We start from the raw sequence: 20,079 nt of genomic DNA on the forward strand, positions 1-20,079 counted from the left end.
TATTCTTTGTAGCTATGTGTTATTCCTTCAGCCAAATGGCAGTTCCACCACGTATGGACCACATCAGATCTCTCCTGTGGGGTTGACAGCACTAACCATTTATAGGGAATTCAATGCAGCCAGATATCCCACACATGAACAAAGATGACCAAGACTCTATTTTAGGCTCCAAGGAACCAATATCATGAACCTAGAGAGAAAATAGCCAAGAAAGTTAAAGTAATGACATGAGGATATCTCCCAGAAGCAACATGCAGATTCCCACAGGAGCAGTCCAGTGGGACTTCCTAAGAAAGACATCCTTTGTACTGTGAAACACCTCAAAAAGCATAAAGAATTCTATTTCCAGCCCTGAGAAAGGGAACTTCAGGTGAAGGGATGATGAAAGCGAAGGCTTGGCACAATGGTGGCATGTAACCACGTGGCTGAGGACTCCATGCCCCTAACCTGTACACTTAGCAAATGCTAAGATAGCTTTATGTAAATCAACATTTTAACACAGTGAAGTGGGAGGCCAGCACCGAAAGCTCACGAGGCAGTGAACTCAGAGAGGCTGAGGGGATGGGGTGGGTTGGAGTCAAGAATAAAAGCCTTGTTGGCTATTGTGTTATGCTTTATTGGGGAAACCATAGAGAGCCACCAAAAGTTTTTAGGGTGGGGAGTTTCATAAACAGAGCTTAATTTAAAGGTGACTAAAGCAACAACAGGGGGGTGCAGGACAGGTTAAGAGGAAAAAGATTACAGGCAGGGAACCAGGTTGATTTTCACAAATTCAACATAAAGCACAGGATGTAATGCTGACTACAGAGCGGCCCTGTGTTTAGAATTCTGCCAGGAGACCACTGCAGAAGGCCCGGAAGGACATTGTTTCAAACTCTCCAAGTCAGAGGAATCAGGTGTGTGCCATCTGCTCAGGCCTCTGTCAGATTACGGAAGTGGAGATTCCAAGTCAAGAATCAGGTAGTCACCTTCACAGCTGCTGCAAGAGGAAAGACCATTTGTGCCAGGGCCTTAGAAAGTAAGGCATGGCAGAAACTCAGCATGCCCCTGGAGAAAGCACTAAAGGAAACCAATGCAGGAAACTGGCAATAATCAGAACCTGGAAGCTGTAGCAGCCCTGCCCCCTCCTTGGGTACCAGGGTGTTGTAGAATATTAGTTTAAGATGTATTACATTTGTTTTTGCTGTGGAATATTTGTTTAATGATGCAAAGATGTGTTGCATTCTTTTATGTTGCATTTGTTTAACTCTGTAAAGCTGTGTTACTGTGCCTGTCTAAAATGCCTGATTGGTCTAATAAAGAGTTGAATGGCTGGTAGCTAGATAGGAGAAAAGATAGGTGAGGCTGAGAGAACAGGAAGGTGGAGAGAGTCACTGCCAGTGCAGCCATGACAAGCAGCATGTGAAGATGCCAGTAAGCCACGAGCCATGTGGCAAGGTATAGATTTATGGAAATGGATTAATTTAAGCTATAAGAACAGTTAGCAAGAAGCCTGCCATGGCCATACAGTTTGTATGCAATATAAGTCTCTGTGTTTACTTGGTCGGGTCTGAGTAGCTGTGGGAGGGGCGGGTGACAGAGTTTGTCCTGACTATGGGCAACGCAGAAAAACTCTATCTACATGGGGCTGCCAGGAAGAAAGAATAAATAGGGGGAGAAATCTAGGCTGGAGAAAAAAGCAAGGAGGAGGAGCAAGAAAAGGAGAGGAGGATACCAGGGGTCAGCCACCCAGCCACACAACCAGCCATGGAATCAGAGGGAAAGAAAGGGATATAGAAGAAAGGTAAAAACCCAGAGGCAAAAGGTAGATGAGATAATTTAAGAAAAGCTGGAAATAAGCCAAGCTAAGGCCAGGCATTAATAAGTAAGAATAAATCTCCATGTAATTATTTGAGAGCTGGATGGTGGGCCCCCCAAAGAGTTAAGAAAAAAAACAACAACAGGGAGGTTAGCCATGGTTAGAAAAGAAACAACATCACAGAGAGTCCAGGTAGACACAAGAACTCACACACATTGATGCTTTAGAAGAGGTCTTAGGACCCAACCAACAACAATAACAATTGCAGAACAGGAAAAGATAGAGAAACTGAGCAATATCCCAGACAGGACAACATCCAGTGTGTTTCCACTCATTAGAACACCAGATCTGTGAATAGTTAAGATGGAAATACTAGATGCTCTGTACCAGAAAAGGTGTTCTTACATTCTCTTTTGTTCCCTGTATCAGGAGAGCACTTTACCTACATGCCTAACACATGTGGCTCAGCAAGCCTTGGACATACCAGTTAAGGAGACAAGTTCAGACTCATATCTCAAAGCCCTGGGCAAGCAGAGAATCAAGGAAGGAAGCAGTGTGAGCAAGTATGAGCAAGGTACAGAAGTTACTGTATATCCCTGCAGGTCACTCGCTGCTCTGGCATCTCTTGCCCATGTGTGCAGAGTCCCATGTGGAGTAGCTATGGCCCTGAGTAAGTCATCAGCAATGAGGGAAACAACTCAACATTGCTGCTGGACAGCCTGAGTTCTCCTCAGAGACCTCTGCTCAGATGCAGCCCATATCTGGACTGTACCTCTATAAAGAATTTCAGAAGGAATTGATATGAAGCAAAATTGGAGTTGGTTTATTAAAGGCTAGTATGGCTGAGAATACAGCTCAGTGGTGGGACACTCAGTGGTGGATGAGGCTTTGGGTTCAATCTTTAGAATACACATGAAAAGAAGGAAGGAAGGACAGAAGGAAGGGAAGAAGGAGGGAGGGAGGAAAGGAGGGAAGAAGAAAAGAAAGAAAATAAACAGACAAGGGAAAAATGTGCATCCAAGGGAAAGGGTGGGTACAGATCTCTTAAGAGAGTCACATTGTTGTTATTGTTGTTTTTTAAATAGAGAAATGTAATAAAGAGGAGAGTTATTCATGACTCAGAGTAGGAAAAGGCATGGGTATGGGTCCAGAATTTCCTGAAATGGTGTTCACTATCTGTTTTTGTCCTTGTATAGGATTTTCCAAATATGTATAGTATCAAATACATGATGGAAACAGACCGTTTTGCAAGTCTAATGGTAAGGAAGTGCCATCAGACTGAAGCAGAGGCCATCTGATCCACCATGTTGGTTTCAACCTCTAACCACCTTGCAGTGTGCCTTTCTTCCCTATACATGCCCAGTCAATATCCCTAAGACAAAGGGCTTGAGTAGCCTAATAGAGCTTTGGAAATGATCTTTCCTCCCAGATATTCTCAAATCAAATATTTCTCCTACTTGTTCTTCTAGCCCTCAATGGCTTCAACATATACCCCTGTCAGCATAACAAATTTTAATTATGCATGTGACTCTCTGGGAGTATGTTCCCCCTAGACCATGATCTCCATGGAACTATGGCTGCAGTTTTGGTACCCAGCAGCACATAGTAGATGCTCCATGGAGGATGCTTTTGGGTGAGAATGACTCACCAAGGCTCTACAGGAGGATATTCATGAACTAGTCCCTCTTCCTTGGAGAACTGGTTTGGATTAAACATAGATAAAGAGTTCTATCTAAAAAAGAAGCATTGTTCCCTTGCCTGTCCTTCGTCATCCCTAGCACCTCCAGATTTAGAAAGGCATGAACTATGACAAACTCTCAAGTCACTGGTGAAGATGTGAACTTAATTAGGCTCCCTAGCCTCTCATGCCTCATCCCTTATACCAGCAGTAACGCAATTCACTGGCCAGGAAACCCAATAGCAGAATGATGGAAACATCTGATTTTCAAAAAGGCTTCTCTGCCCACCTCTATTTCTCTGTTAAACACACACACACACACACACACACACACACACACACACACACACCCTCACAGGCATACACGAGCATTATTTTAGGCCTCAGAGTTACTCATAAAAGTCACAACAGGAAGCAGCACAGCTCATAACTACAAGGGAAAGTGATGCTTTTCAGAGAATCCCTCCCACAAGTCATCATCTGTGAGTTTTAAAAACATACTTAACTCATAGAGGAAGACCTTTAGAAAAATATCCATTTCTCCTCCACCTCCCTCAGTCTCCACTTGGGGAATAACCAACCATTTCTTGAAGTCACCCCCAGTGTTCTATGCTTCCAATAACTTCTGCATCAAATGCCAAAGATGGACTATCACCACAGACCTTTGGTGTTTCCCAGGCTACAGTTTAGACTAACAACTGGATTAGTCAATGATCATCACATGACAAACAGCCTCTGAATATCAATAGCTTCTTACAACAAGCATTTGCTTTCACTGATAGGTTTGCAGGCTGCCTGGGGAAGCCCTACTATGTGTTCCTCATCCTTACTCAGAAGTCAGGTGAGAGTGAGAAAACTAAGTCAAGTCTAGTCCACATGCTAAGTCCCTTCCAGGATCATGTAGCATCTTGTCTCCTAGTATCTCATTGGCCAAAGCAAAATTAAAGTCCAAAGTCAAGGGCAGAGAAGTGGTATCCATCTTTGTGGGAGGAACTGCAAAGTGACATGTCCTGGAAGAGAGGGCAACCCTGTCCCCACGGGATCAATCTGCTCTTTAACAAGTCCCACTCTAAAGTATTATGGGATACTGTGTTGACTTAGACCCAATCTCTGCCCTTGGGGAATTCAGGATTCAATACAGGAAACAACTGGGTTCATAAAGAGATAGCATTTGAGTGTAAAGCAAAGATCTCAGAAATAGAAAAGGGAATGATAATACATTTGGTCCAGAAAAGTCAAAAAGTACTTTGTGCAGAGGAACTTAGAGTGACTGCCCAGGCAGCCTGATATCTCTGTCATTAGGTAACATTTCACCCTTCTGAGGTCTTTGATGGCATTAAAGACTAAATAGTTAAACTTATAGTTTTCTTAGTTATGATAGAAAGCAAATTAGGTATAAAACTTTAGACCCACCAAGATAGAATAGATAATTGAGTATTTTCTCTAAGTTTGCCAAATACAAATGGACTGGATATTGTAATTGTGGGTCTTAATCATTGTTTTTGTTGTATATAATATAATATATGATATGATATGATATAATGAATATAATATAATAAATATTATAATATAATATAATATAATATAATAAATTTTGCTATATTAAAATTAAAATCATTTTCAGTTAGACAAAAAGGGGAGAATGCTATGGAATAATCCATTTGTACACTGTGAAGATTTGTCACTGTGATTGGTTTAATAAAGAAGCTGATGAACCAATAACTGAACAGGATAAAGTTAGGCAGGAAGGAAAGCCAAAATGAGAGAATGCTGGGAAGGAGAAGGACAGAGTCTGGAGTCATCAGATAGATGCAGAGGGAGCAGAAGATGAACATGCCATGCTAATAAAGGTACCACCACACAGCAGAGCATAAATAAAGAATATGGGCTAACTTAAAATGTAAGAGGTAGTTAGTAATAAGTCTGAGCTATTGGCCGAGCATTTCTAATTTATATTAAGCTTTCGAGTCAATTATTTGGGAAGCAGCTGCTAGGTATTTGGGAACAAACTGGTGGGAGAGAAATGTCCAACTACAACTTTGCATAGAAAGAATGTGGTGAGAAGGACTCTTAGGTCACCAGCCAACAAGAAGACATCTAAGGCCATCAATGATATTTCCTTTGGATTCATTTATAACATAAGCTGCCTTAACACCCTAGCGCAATGACAACTCAGAAAAAATGTCTTATTCTTCACATGATTGAACTGAAGATGATTTGAGAGGTCACCTGACCCCAGCCAGTAGCAGAGCCCTCAAACTGTGCTAAGCTCTTAAGGGCACAAGGGTGAGGAAGTCCCACTCCTTGCTGTGAGATGGGAACCTTACAGAGAGGAATAAGATTCTCCTGTAGAGAAAGGGGCAGCATGCTGCCCTCTACTGAATGTTTCTCAGCAATTCTGTCGTCCTTGAGGCTTCCACTTGAGAGCCATCCTGTGCTGGGCAGTTTTTCTGTTGCCAACAGGCCCTGCTGATTCTGGACAGGCATCTTCTCACCCCACCTTACAGGAAAGTCAAATTCCTCTCTCTGTAAGGTTCTTGGAGAGGAAATGACTTGGAGCTTCCTGTCTACAAAGGGTTTATAAGAACCAAGAGGGTCTTCCCAAAATGTGAGGTTTAGCCACAAGATCACTCTCCAGACCCATCCCTTCACAGTCACATTGAAGAGACAAGGTGCTGTGAAAGACCCTTCTCTTACTGATACTCCAACTCAGCAAATACTCAAGGCTGACAAGACTCAGTTCTCTATGTGGACACTAGCAATGATGGGCAGTAACAAAAAACACCCCAGAGTGACATATTAAATGAGTATTTTCATGACTTCAATTTTAGAGTGAGATTCATAGCTCTTGCTGTATAATAATGAGATATAATGATTACCCCCTACTGAATTTTGGATTGTTAATATTCCCCAAAGGCCTCTATGTCAAAGGCCTTGTCTTTAGTTTGACACTATCATGGGGTGGCACAAACTTCAGGTGGTTGGGCCTAAGGAAGTTCTCTGACTCTCTAGGGGCATGAAGGGAATTATGGGACCCCATTCTTCCTTTCTCTTTCTCTTCTTGGCCAAAAGGGGAGTATTACTCCATGGTGTATACCTGCCACAATATGTTATCTCACCCAAGGCAACAGAGCCAAAGGATCATAGACCAAATCCTCATAATCTATGAAGTAAAAATAAGCCTTTTCTCCTTGTAAGTCATTTCAATTGTTTGCTATAACAGGAAGGTCACTGACCTTTGCATTCAAGAAGATAAAACATTTGATAGACTTCACTCATTTAATCAATTTGTTCATCAAATCCTATTGATACCAACAATCAGAGACCTCGCACCCAGCTGACCACAAGAGGGGGGGTCAGAACCCAGATTCCATAGACAGCAATGGCTGTGTCATCTTGACACTTGTTGGGCAGTTTGGTAGAATTTGAACCTCTTCCAAAATACAAGCCATCCATCCCTCCATCACTCCTCATGATTTCCTCTGGCCTTTCTTTCGGAAGCAACCCTTCCTTCCTTCCTTCCTTCCTTCCTTTCTTCCTTCCTCCCTCCCTCCCTCCCTCCTCCCTCCCTCCCTCCCTCCCTTCCTTCCTTCCTTCTTTCCTTCCTTCTCTCCTGCCTTCAACTAAATTATAAAGTGCACTCTCAGTACTTGGCCTGGACTGTTTCTTATTTAAATGCTGGAGCCATGCTTTGGGCTGAACCAAATAGGATTCCACCCATCGCTACAGAAAAAAAGGAGAAAAAGGCAAAAGCCCACCCCTGGCCACTTCCCTCCCCCTCCCCTTCCAGCTATCCTGAGTTCCCAGTCAGAAAGAGCTTTGTTTTCTCATGGAAGAAGCGGTGACCAAGACTCCCCCATGTTCATAGTTTATGGAAGATGAACGTTAGAGAATTGCCATGGTTACAGGCTCCCATTCTGCTTCCATCTGAGGAGCAGAGGGAGCTGGAGGGAAGTGTCTCACACAGCTCCTGGTGCCACTCAGCCTGGAATTATCATTTAAAAAAAAAATGTTTACATCAGAGGAGAAATTGCTTCTCAAACAGCAAAGGGGAACGCAGGGTCTGATGAGACTGTCACACAGAAGCTTGGCTGGGTGGCTCCTCCCTGGATCCCCCTCCTCCTGCCCCATTATTATTTAAGGTTGCATTAAATCAGGCAAAAGGAGAAGAAGACAGAATATAAGTTCATGTTGGCAGCTCTGGCAGGACGCCCAGGCTCAGGCCTGGCTCATCCCACCTCCTTCATCTCCCCCAGCTGCAGCTGTGGTTACATCCAGGATCCACATCTTCCTGCAGGCCCTGTTCCAAGAACAGCCCCCTCCAGTGGAGGGGGGGCACACAAAATCAACTGAGATGCAGATTCCCAAGGACTGAGAGGCTCAGGCTAAGGCCTGGCAACCAGAGTCCTAGTCCTACCCAGTCCTACTAGCTGTGTGTCCTGGAGCAATCTCTTCACTCCTCGGAACTGTAAGTTTTTTTGTTGCTTTAAAACAAAGGCAGTGAAGATTATCCTAAAAGAAAAGGTGAGGAATATGGAATTTAAGAATCAGGCTATGTGGATTTACCCTGGGCAAGGTGCTTAATACATATGCTTTGGTTTCTTACTTAAAAAATGATACCAGTGATCCTACTGTGGCATGGAGTCTCCATGAGGACACAGACAGCATTGCTCAGAGGTGGGCATGGCCCTGGCAGATGTTCCATACATGAGCACTGTTGTCCCTATGGTGACACCACGTGCTGAGAGTCTCTATTCCATCAGAAAGCCCAGAAATTGCTGCTCTGCATAGAAAGGGAGCGTTGCTCGGGCTGCCAGATGGTGGAAGAGACTGCTGGCATCATAACAATTCTTGTGCACACTTTGTCCTCTCCAGCCAGTCCCTCCCAGAGGATGAATAGGTATGGGGGAGGGGGTTGTGCTGCAATCTGAAGAGTTCGTTCCCAGAAGGATGTTGGGGGAGAAAAGGCTGCTGCAGCACGTATTTGTGGCCCTGAAGGGCCTCCCCAATGCTCATCACCACCAGGGGCCTTGGATTGCTTTGCTCCAAGCCTGAGAGTAGAGATATCTCTGTGTGTGTTGCTTGAAGAGCTGACCAGGAACAAAGAGAGGGTCCATAGTGCTGCAGGTGAAAGATCTGAGCATGTTCCTTAGTAGCAATGTGTGTGTTCATTCCTACAGGTTCTCTGTGCTGGGAGGGAGGGTAGTATCTTCTGCTGCAATCCCACACTGGCCTTTCTTATTCACCTCCTGCTCATCTCTCTGCTTTGCTTAGGCAGCATATGTAGCCTATTGCCCAAGCTCTAGTTCTCTGAAGATAGGAGAGTCTCGCAAAGATCTGTAGATCCCTTGGTAGTTTACCTAATCGGTTTAGCAAGGACAGGGGCAGGCCTAGCATGGGACACATGGGAAGACACCAGTGATCACAGCCCTGGCTGCCTTTTACCCCTGAGCCTCACCCTGTGTGGCAGGTGCTACACTAACTACTTTAATTCATCACAGAATTTGACCTCAAAACCATAGATGGGATAAGTAATGTGGCTAAAGACACATGAACGACAAAGAGTCATAAATATCCTCTCCAAATAAATATATAAATAAATAAAGTGGAGCGTGATCGAGAAAGATACCTAAGATCAGCTTCAGGCCTCCACAGACATGCTCACATGTCATGCACCCACATACATATAACAAACATACACACATGTATTGCACTATACATACACACACATGCACTAAAAAAAATAGCCTGTGTATGAAAATCCCATCATGATATCTATTATTTTGTGTACTTGTTAAAATTAAAACTAATGCAAAGAAATTTTTTAAAAATCATCAAGGCTTTCCAAATCCAAAATACAAAGCCCCTTTCTGTCTCCAATGGATCTAACTCAATGAAGACTGAGAGGAACATTCCTTAAACACAAGAAGGGACTGCAGCCCCACCTCCAGCTGTTAGAATTGCCCTTAAAGAAACCCAGCCTACTCTGTCCCTATCCCAGCTCGACCCTCCCATTTCCCTATGTTCTCACCCCCCACTCCTCGCCCCCCCACCCTCCCCCACTCCCGGTCTGCTCATGTAGATCTCATCCACTTCTCTTTCACTGGGTCATCCATGTGTCTCTCCTAGGGTCTTTCCCTGTTAGCTAGCCTCTCTGGAGCTGTGGGTTGCAGTCTGGCCATCCCTTCCCTCACATCTAGTATCCACTTATGAGTGAGTACATAGGGAGATGCCATGATAGATGAGGACATCATGGGAATAGAAAAAGGCAGGGTGCTGGGGAGGCTCTCAGGAATCCACAAGGATGACCCCACCTTGGACTGCTGGTAGTGGTCCAGAGGGTGCCTGGACTGGTTTACTCTGGTGACCAGTCTTGCGAATAACCTGTCATCAGTCCAGTGACTGATGGAGGCAGATGCAGAGATCCACGGCTAGGCACCAGGCTGAGCTCCAATAGATGAGAGAGAGGAGGGATTCGGCAGGCGGGGGACATCGAGATCATGATGGGAAGACATGCAGAGATGAACGGCCACACTAGTGGAAGCCCATGAACTGTGGACTGGTGGCTGTGGAATCCCCATGGGACTGGACTAGGCCCTCTGTATATGAAAGATGGTTGTTTGGCTCGAACTGTTTGGGGGGCACCCAGACAGGGGGATCAGGATCCATTCCTGGTGCATGGGCAGGCTATTGGAAGCCCAGTGCCTGTGGTGTGACGCCTTGTGCAGCCTTGGTACAGTGGGGAGGGGCTTGAACCTGCCTGGGCTCAGTGTGCTGGGCTCTGCTGACTCCCCATGGGGGATGTGGGGATGCAGGTGGCTTGGGAGAGAGAACTGGGGGTTGGGAGGAGGAGGTGGGATCTGCGGGTGGTATGTAGAGTGAGTAGGAAATTTCTTAATACAGAAAAACAAAGAAAAAAAGAAGAAAGAAAGAAACTCAACCTAGCTGGAGCAAAGGGAGCTGACCAAAGCTGCTGCTATTGTTTGCACTGGGAAACTTCCAAAGGCCCACACGTTAGAGGCTTGGTCTTTAGCTTGGTGCTGTCGGGAGGTGGTAGAAATGTTGACAAATGGAGCTTAGAGGGAGGTCTTTCCATCATTAGCTAGTGAGCCTCAGAGGGATTGTGGGGCCATACTCTTTCTTCTTTCTTTGATAGCTGGCTGTGAACGGGCTTCCTCTGCCATGGGCCCTCACCATGTTGTACTGTCCCACCACAGACCCAAAAGCCATTGGGCCAGTTAACAATGGCTAAAGCATCCGAAATCACATGCCAAAACAAACCTCCCCTCTTTTAAATTGGTTATCTTGAGTATTTTGTCACAGTAACAGAAAACTGACTAATGTACTAACAAATGAGCAGAATTTTAAAAGGGGCCCCCAGTGAGGAATGATGTGGAAGTTTCTAGATGGCAATACCTCTGCAGACTGCTGGAAGGCTTCTGAGGAGAGGTGAGTAGACAGGACTGAGTGCTAGAAGTAGAGAAGTGCCCAACAGTTCTAAAGCAGAGAGCAAGGAGATGTCTGAAATGCTCCAAGGGAATGGGTGATGTCAGGGACCCTGAGGGTCAGACCAAAGTCCTGCTGTGGGCACTAAGGAACGGCAAGAGGCCCTGAGTGTGCAATGGGCCTCACAGCATCACAGCAAGAACAGCTCCTCCATATCCCAAAGGGAGACTCGAGAAACTAAACAACATGGCTCAGAACAGGACATGAATCCCCAAATCCTGCCAACCTACAAGCCCCCACCATGAAGGAAAAGTAATTTTCCTTATTAATGTATCCAAGTCCAAAGCTACTGACCTGGAAAAACCCTCCCCATGATTTGTCACTTCCAACTAAGACAACTACCTCATTATTTTAAGTCACACATACAATAGATACTCCCTTCTGAGGACAGACTGGGCTTGCCAAGGGCTCCAGGAAAATCATAGGAAGCATGGTGAAGGGTTCCTGTCCCCAAGAAGCATCCCTCAGATGGTGGATTGGAGCACATTGGTCCAGGAGTCTCTAGGAACACCTGAGAGCCCCAGGTCTGATCTCAAAGGCCAAACCAACAGGAAGTCTGAGCTCATGGCAGTGCCAGTAAGATAACCTCTGGAAGGTTCTCTTACCTACCGTGAAACCAGATAAAAGAGGAGGGGAGAAGTAGGGAAGGGGAGAGGAGGGGAGGGGAGAGAGAGGAGAGGGAGAGGAGGAGAAGGGGAAAGGAGAGGACAGGAAAGGAGGAAAGATCCCCAGAGAGAGATTTAAGGAGTCAGAAGGAACTCTACTGTGGTCAGGGGCAAGCCAATACTTTAGAAGGACTCACAGAGCCTCAGGTAGCACTAATGATAAATAACCCCATCCTCCTACTCCCTTACTGGAAAAGGATGCATGAGGCAATGGTGGTGGAGACCAGCAGAGTCACAGTAACCCAGAAACGGAAACTCACTTTCTTGTGCACCAGGCATTGACTCTACACCTTAAGAATGGCAGTGGGGCTTCTAGAAAGTCCTGGAAGAAAGAGAGTTACATGGAGATGATGGCCAGGCCCTCCCAACCACACCTCAGAACACGAGCTTTGGGGTCTGGGAGTATCTGTGCTCCAGGCTGGTTCTGCTCCAGCCCCACAGCATCAGGCATGCTGTCCGACATTGCCTGTGCCTTCATCGCCTCCTCCGAGAAGCGGGCATGGTAACCATCGTGGCAGACGGGCAAGTCAGTTTCTGTTCCTTCTTATGTCTCATTCCTTTGGGCTCGCCTCGCCTGTGAAATACGAGCTCTCTATACCTGTACTCCTGCAGCCTCTCAGAGCCGCTCACTGCAAACATTAAGTGTGCCATCAATTATTTTCATGTCCCGAGCTGTACCATTTTCACGGTCGATGTGCCATCTCCCCAAACCAGGGGCAGTTTCTGAAGACGAGTCTGTCTATATTTATTGGGGATCCTTTGCGGGACCTGGCATGGGACCACAGAAAGCAGGACACTCAAACTAGAGTTGTTTAACCAACTGGTCATGGAGATAGAGGGGCTTGAGGGCCAGGAACCCATCCTGTTAGACTGATCAGGGAAGGATTGCTTGGTACACTCTGAGGATGTGACCTATCTGGTACCCTACATAGGACAGACGGATGGATGGATGGGATGATGGATAATGGAAAGGTGAGTAGGTAGACAGATGGTACGTGTGTAGGCAGGTGAATGTATGTATGAGTCATAGAGTTGTGGATAGAATAACCTTTTCCAGAGATTTCTCTGGCCCCTTAGTTTAGCTTCCTTTCCTCTACAGGCCTTGTGTTCTAGCCAACCTATCCTCAGACACCCAAGGGGAGGGCTGATTAATTTTCTCACTTGCTTCGGGTGTAAGTAAATAACATAAAAACCATTCAGATGTCTCAAATATTTCTGTGAATGCCATCAGCTCCCTGATCAATGCTGTTGCCTCCAGCAGCCTATCCCCCTAAGCTCTCTCTGAGACCCCAACAGTTTGATCCTGCCTGGTGCAGCCTACATCAGCCCCCACCCAGTGACCTCTTCCTTGTCGATCCTAGGAACATGAACACTTAGGATAAGTCCAGTGAGAGAAGGCTCAGGCAGTCAATTCTTCGGGCACTATCACATTCTTTGGGTGCTGTCACTAATCTCATGAAGAAAATGGGCTTTGTCTTTGAGAAAATGGCAAGAAAGCCCCACAGCCTCCAATCTGCCCAACCGAAGTCCTCCTCCAGGAAGTGCTCCCTAATTCCTCATCTCTCATTAACCCATTCTCTCTTCTCACCTCCACCTCCTTCAGTCAACATGGTGGGGCTTTCTCCTCCATCATCTTTTATTTTGGCTTCAGCCTATCTCTTACTTAGGTCACAGAGTTACAGGGCGCTCATGTTTTATTCTTAAGAAGTTACCAGGATTTTATGGCTATGGTCACGCTCTACTTTCTCATTCATTAATAAAGCGGGATGGAACCTTAAGTTTGGGGAATCTGAGAAGCCCTCATTAGGACAAAATGTACAAAATTAAGGCCAGACCTACAAAGAGCAAATGGAGCCAGGACCTTGAAGGAGCCTGGAAGCTTGAAGTTGTCTTCTTCCCAGCTCCTCTCCTCCATGCATGCTTGCTCCCCCGGCTGCTGGTCACACAAAGGCCTGCCTGCAGGAAGGGTGTGCCCTAGTTCTAGGAAGCTGGGCTTTCCTGCCTCCAAGAGGTGGGGCTGTCCAGCAGAGTGCAACGCCACCAGGCTGGTCTCCCTCCCAGCCTACTAGAAGGATCTGCAGGCACAGTCTCCTTCTAGGGCTGTTTGTCTCAAGGAGGTTCTGGTAAGCATCCCATGCTGGCTCCTAGGACCGAATGTGTCCTGCCAGGGCTACATGGTTACATCATTATGACTTGTAGCACCACTGGCAAAGAGAAGGAAAGTTAGCAAGGAGACTCCTGCTCCAACAAAATTAAATCACCCAAAATACCAACTAAATATCCACAAGCTCATTATATAAACAAGTAACTGAGCACATTTTAGAATAGGATGAAAGAAAACACTTCGGCTAAAGAATTCCAAATAATTCATGCAAATCTTCGCAAAGAAAGGGAAGATCACATTTCCCCAAGGAAAGGGAGCATGATCTCTCACCCTGGGAGTGTGGGCTGTGCCTAGTAACTTCCACCTAACGAGTACATTAGGGGCCATCTAGGTGTTTCTAGGCTTCTCTAAGCTCCATTCCAGTCCTTCTCTTGTCAAGCAGCGGCTGCATCACCTCAGGCTAGGCCCAGTTTCCATCGCGCACAATGGAAGGGCTGGACCAGTCTCTGAGGTCCCCTCAGACTCAGACATTTCAGCTTCTTTAGACACAAGTAGAGTACCCCAGCACACATCCTGTCTGTGTTCAAACCCTGAGTTGGGGGTACAGATGGGAACACTGACCAGCAACACAACACTGTCTCATCCTTTCATTCCAAATAACTCTAGATGAATTTCATGTAGACCCAGCTCTATCATCTATACTGGGAAGCCCAGACATGGGCAGGGACCAGCCACCACTCCTCTCCTGCAGCTGACTTTAGCTCCTACGTGGTCACCTGCAACAGGGGCATGTAGCTGGAGGGCTTCTCTCCAGGTTCCCCAAGCCCCGCAGTCCCACAATCCATTTATAAAATAATCACTCAGACGCTTATATCACTTATAAACTGTATGGCCGTGGCAGGCTTCTTGCTAACTGCTCTTTTATCTTAAATTAACCCATTTCTATAAATCTATACCTTGCCACGTGGCTGGTGGCTTACCAGAGTCTCTACATGCTGCTTGTCCTGGCGGTGGCTGCAGTCTCTCTCTCTTCCTTCTTTCTGTTTCCCCAATTCTCCTCTCTCTTTGTCCCGCCTATACTTCCTGCCTGGTCACTGGCCATCAGTGTTTTATTTACATAGAGTGATATCCACAGCACTTCCCCTTTTTTCTTTTTTTAAAAAGGAAGGTTTTAACTTTAACATGGTAAAATTACATATAACAAAACAATTACCAAGCAAGAATTATAGTTACAATATTAAAGAAGATGTCCTATCTATCTTATATTTGTGAGTTTAAGGTTTTATAGCTAACTTATCTTTTATCATAACTGAGGAAATTACGACTATCTAGTCTTCAACCACATCAAAGACCTGAGAAGGAACATAATGGTACCTGAGAAATGGTAGATGGATGCAAGCAACTTTCGGGAATCTTGTAAGAGTAGACCAAGACAGCTGGCAGACTGGACAGTCACCTAATGTTTTTTAGCATTGTTGGTGCATTTAAATTGGCTACAGGCCTAGAGTATCTGACAGACCATTTTTAGAAGCAGGAATTTTAAGAGACCATCTTACCCTGTCTTGGCAGAGTACAGTGGTCGCTTTCCTTGTATCCCGCTTGTCCAGAAAGGACAGCATTGCATTTGTACTGTCAGCCATCAAGGCAAGGGCAGTTCTTTGCCCAGTAGGCCATTTTGTGCCAAAAAGACAAACTTCCAAATGGAAATGTCTTAGAAGCCCAACATTCTCTCGGGATCAAATTGGTGCAGCCAGGAGCAATTGTGTCTCACGTCAACAGAATTCTAAGTTATTTAAATGCCATATTCTCTAGGTCTATGAAGTGTTTGAAGATTACCTATCTATCTGAAATATATCTATGTATACCTAGAAGACTTAACTAACATGGCTACAGATATGATTATCATAGATGACTAATTATTAATCTATTTTTTAATTATCCATTACAATTTTAAATGAGTTATATAAACATAATACCTCAAACAAGAATAGAAATATATATAATATATATATATATAGAGAGAGAGAGAGAGTATAACAAAATTAACTTCAAGTTTGTATCAATGAACTAAAATTTATACCAATGCAAAACATTTTAAACATAAACTAAAATCTATACCAATGTAAAACATTTTAAACAAGTTGTTCTTTAAAAGTAGGTTCATTAATCTACCCTTTTATCTTATCATCTCCATATCCTCCTATATATCATATCCCCTTTTCTTTTTTAGAAAGAGATCACATTTATAATCAACCTGTTTTAAATAAAAATAATGGTTTTTCTCTGTCCCACACCAGAGGGCTCTTATGATTTGGGACACAAGAATCTCTTAACCATTTTTTTTTTTTTAAAGCAATATGTCTGGGTTTAGAGGGGGAGTGAGCCAATTCCACCTCTAAAGCCAGCTTGGTATATTTGGGAATTTGGGCGTAGCATCTCTTACTACTTCCTGCTGGAGGGGGGCGCTGTATCTTATGGGGACGCAAAGAAAATTTTAGACCTATGGGGTAGTCCGTGAGGCTGTATTGTGTGAACCAGTTGCCTTGAAACCGATCTGGATGTTGGATCATCTGGGCCATGGTGTCATTGGAGTCCTTTCAGGGGGTCTTGGCTGGTGAAACCTGATGTATCTTAATCTGGAACAAGTCCACAGCCTCTGGCTTTCTGTGGAAACAAAAGCAGAACCTCTTTTTAAAGTAACATATCCTTATATCCAAATTTTGAAGTCAAGGTACCTTTAAAATATACATTTTGGCATAACTCAACAGGTTTTGTAATCAAATGTTTTTCTTTAGTTATGAATATCAAAGAGAACATAATCCAGATTCTCTGTGTGGTAGCCATCTTTATGTGGCTTATGTTTTATATTACCTTGAGCCATGAGCCTATTGCTTTAAAATGTACCATTGTAAGCATGAAACGGCGCTGTGGCTGCTGGCTCCGCCCACTGCAGCTTCCCAACATGGCAGTGGTACGTTTTCGCCAGCTCTGGGAGTCATCAAGTCTCAGAAATAGTGGGTCTAAGCTTTTATCAAAGCAGCGTGTAGCCCAGAAACCTCTTTTTTTTTTTTTTTTTTTTTTTTTTTTTTTTTTTTTTTAAATACTAGTAAAGACTAAATCTACCACACAGCTTAATTTGCCGCTGGCAGATGCCTCATTTCCGCCATACTGCCGGTCAAACGCAACCGCCAGGAACCCGCCAGTGTTCAAACCTGCATTTTGAGGCGTCTAGCTGCTCATATGAGACAAGAAGCAGGAACCTGGTTTTGGCTCTGTTTAGAATTGGTTATTAAATATTCTCAGGTTTAAGGTGGAAACTCGAGCCGTTGGGCGCCATTTGTAGCTGGAGGGCTTCTCTCCAGGTTCCCCAAGCCCCGCAGTCCCACAATCCATTTATAAAATAATCACTCAGACGCTTATATCACTTATAAACTGTATGGCCGTGGCAGGCTTCTTGCTAACTGCTCTTTTATCTTAAATTAACCCATTTCTATAAATCTATACCTTGCCACGTGGCTGGTGGCTTACCAGAGTCTCTACATGCTGCTTGTCCTGGCGGTGGCTGCAGTCTCTCTCTCTTCCTTCTTTCTGTTTCCCCAATTCTCCTCTCTCTTTGTCCCGCCTATACTTCCTGCCTGGTCACTGGCCATCAGTGTTTTATTTACATAGAGTGATATCCACAGCAGGGGCACACTTGGGCTCTAGTTATAGGAGTTTTCTTGAATGAAGCAGATGAAGGAAAATGCCTTACAGAATTTTCTTACGCATCTTTCTGTTTGTTTGTTTTTTGTTTTTTCGAGACAGGGTTTCTCTGTGTAGCTTTGCGCCTTTCCTGGAACTTGCTTTGTAGACCAGGCTGGCCTCGAACTCACAGAGATCCGCCTGCCTCTGCCTCCTGAGTGCTGGGATTAAAGACGTGCGCCACCACCGCCTGGCTTCTCTTACCCATCGTGAACTGTTTCTACTGGTTCCTGGAGAGGAGCACATTCACATGTCAAGCTGCAAGTAGACACACTGCAGTGTGTGCTACCTGTGGCAGGAGAGGCACCTAACCTATCTCAACAAGCCCTGCAGATGCCACCCAGGATGCCACCCTGCAGATGCCACCCAGGACTTCCTAGGGCTTAAGCTGGTGCTGACTTCCCAACTGATGAACAGAGCCAATACACCAGGCCCCCTTGTCCATATTAGCCAAAGTCTCTGCCTGTTCCCTGGTTCCATGAAATGCCTCTAGATGTCATGTCAGAAAGGAATATACCCAAGTTGTCTTCCACCAGGAACTCCTGGAGCCATTCTTGCAAAGCGTGTGGGGGATGAAATGGCTGGAGTTTGGAGACTTGAAGTCAGGTCCCAACCCTAGCAAGTTTTGAGTCTTTGAGCCTGTGAAACATCCTTTCCTGTGATTCAACTTTCTTATATGTTTAATTATTTAAACCATGTGGCTAAAACTACTAATGCCTTAGCCTAGAATTGTGGTATAAGAGTTCACTTGAATAGTAGACAATGGATTTTTCAGTGTAGGAATGTTTACTCTACTCCAGGTCCTGACCTAAAGCCCTTTCAGGTTGTTCAAAACCTAAGCATGTTACATATATGCAAACAGATTGACCTGCCATCGATTCATTCCCGTGTCAAACCTAAGCCATGGGTCAACTCAATGGCAGCTGAACCAACCAGCAGGAAGGCAGGCAGGGTGTTTCTGGGGTGACTGAGCTGGAGGAAGAGGGTGGAGGGAATTGGGTTGCTGCTTCTTGGTAGCATAAGGGAGACCATATTCTCTACTCCAGCAGATTTTGGGTACTTTTGAAATCCTCTTGTCCAAAAATCCTGCTCATGAAACAGGTAGCAACCTAATCAACTTGGATCCCACAAAAAGGAGGCTGTAACATCTGGCAGAGAAGAATCCCAGCCCCAGGGAGCCACCACGGCAGCTAGCCTTTTCTGAGCATCTTTCCCTCTGCTACTGAAAAGAAGAATCCAGCCACAGTCGTTTTACCCAGATGTTCTTTGTCGTTTTGTTTTCAATTGCTGGAATGTTCTCCTATAAAGACTGAATTACAAGACCTCAACCACTTCAGAGCTGACTTGGTTCAGAGGGACCAAGAGTCTTCAACTTCACAGAGTCAGAAAACATAGTCGGAATGCTGGGTGGAGGAGGAGAAAAGGCAGGTTGCTGCATAATGCACACAGTGTTCCAGTTTTACGTGAGGAAGGGTTCTGGAGACTGGCTGCCTGACAGTGAGAAATGTGCTTAAAGTCACTGAACTTTAAAATGATTGGAAGGATGTTCTGTTGTATGTCTTGCCACCATTTAAAAAAAAAAAAAAGTTCATTTCAAACCATTGCCGCTGACAGTGTTTAACTCCACCCTGAAGCATCCTAAGAGGCCTGTGCTTCATCTATACCCTGATTCTCTTACAAAGGTCTGACCTGGGTACACTGTGGGAGGGAGGTGCCAGACAGGGTGCCTAGGGTAGGAAGCAGGACAAAGGAGCCTCTATACATCTATGCTGGTGAAACAATCGGGCTCACTTTATTACACACACACAGCCAGTTCTCCCAGTTCCTACTCTGCTCTGTCTCAGGAGATGACCTAAGACATAAATTTGCCCAGTTCCTGGGTTAGTGGACTTGTAACTAGATTGGACCAGTGGAGGCATCAAAGGCAGGGGAAGGTTGAAGGAACCAGGGTACCCTCCACCCCCTTCTCTGCTCAAGGCAGTGTCTGTGGGCGTAGCTCCTGCGGTCATCGCAAATGCTGTCCCCCAGCCCTATGATCTGCTCCTGGCCCCACTTCTCTTGGAACCTCCAGCTAAAGTGAGTGACTTTGGGGCTAAGGATGGCAGCGGCAATGATAACACGCTGCTCCCACCGACCTCTGGGTTGTCTCTTTCTCTCATTTGACTTGAGGTCTTTTTTGTTGGTTTTTCTGAACATAAATCTCCAGGCCGTGCTGACTGACAGCAGTACTGTTTCCCAGCTTGGGTTCTGCCCTTGACACCAGCCACTTAAACCCCCCAGCATTGCAAGCCCGGAAGCAAATCACCTTTGCACTCTTACTGTGCAGACAACCGGCCAACCCGTGCACCAGACCATTGGCTGTGGACCCAGGAGGCCCAGGAGAACCTCAGATATTGGGTCACCTAATAGATTTGAACATCTAACCCTAGTGCATCCAATCCCCATTTGTGGCTCAGGGTCTCAGACATGGGCCCTACTTTTCCCTCAGCTGTGTTTGGGTCCTCAGTGTCCAGACACGCCACCACCTAGAGCTGGGGTGCAGAATGAGGAGAAGTTGGAGCAGCCTGTGATAGCTCCAGAGGAGATC

Source organism: Peromyscus leucopus, chromosome 1, assembly GCF_004664715.2.
Source record: "Peromyscus leucopus breed LL Stock chromosome 1, UCI_PerLeu_2.1, whole genome shotgun sequence".
NCBI classification, from domain to species: domain Eukaryota; kingdom Metazoa; phylum Chordata; class Mammalia; order Rodentia; family Cricetidae; genus Peromyscus; species Peromyscus leucopus.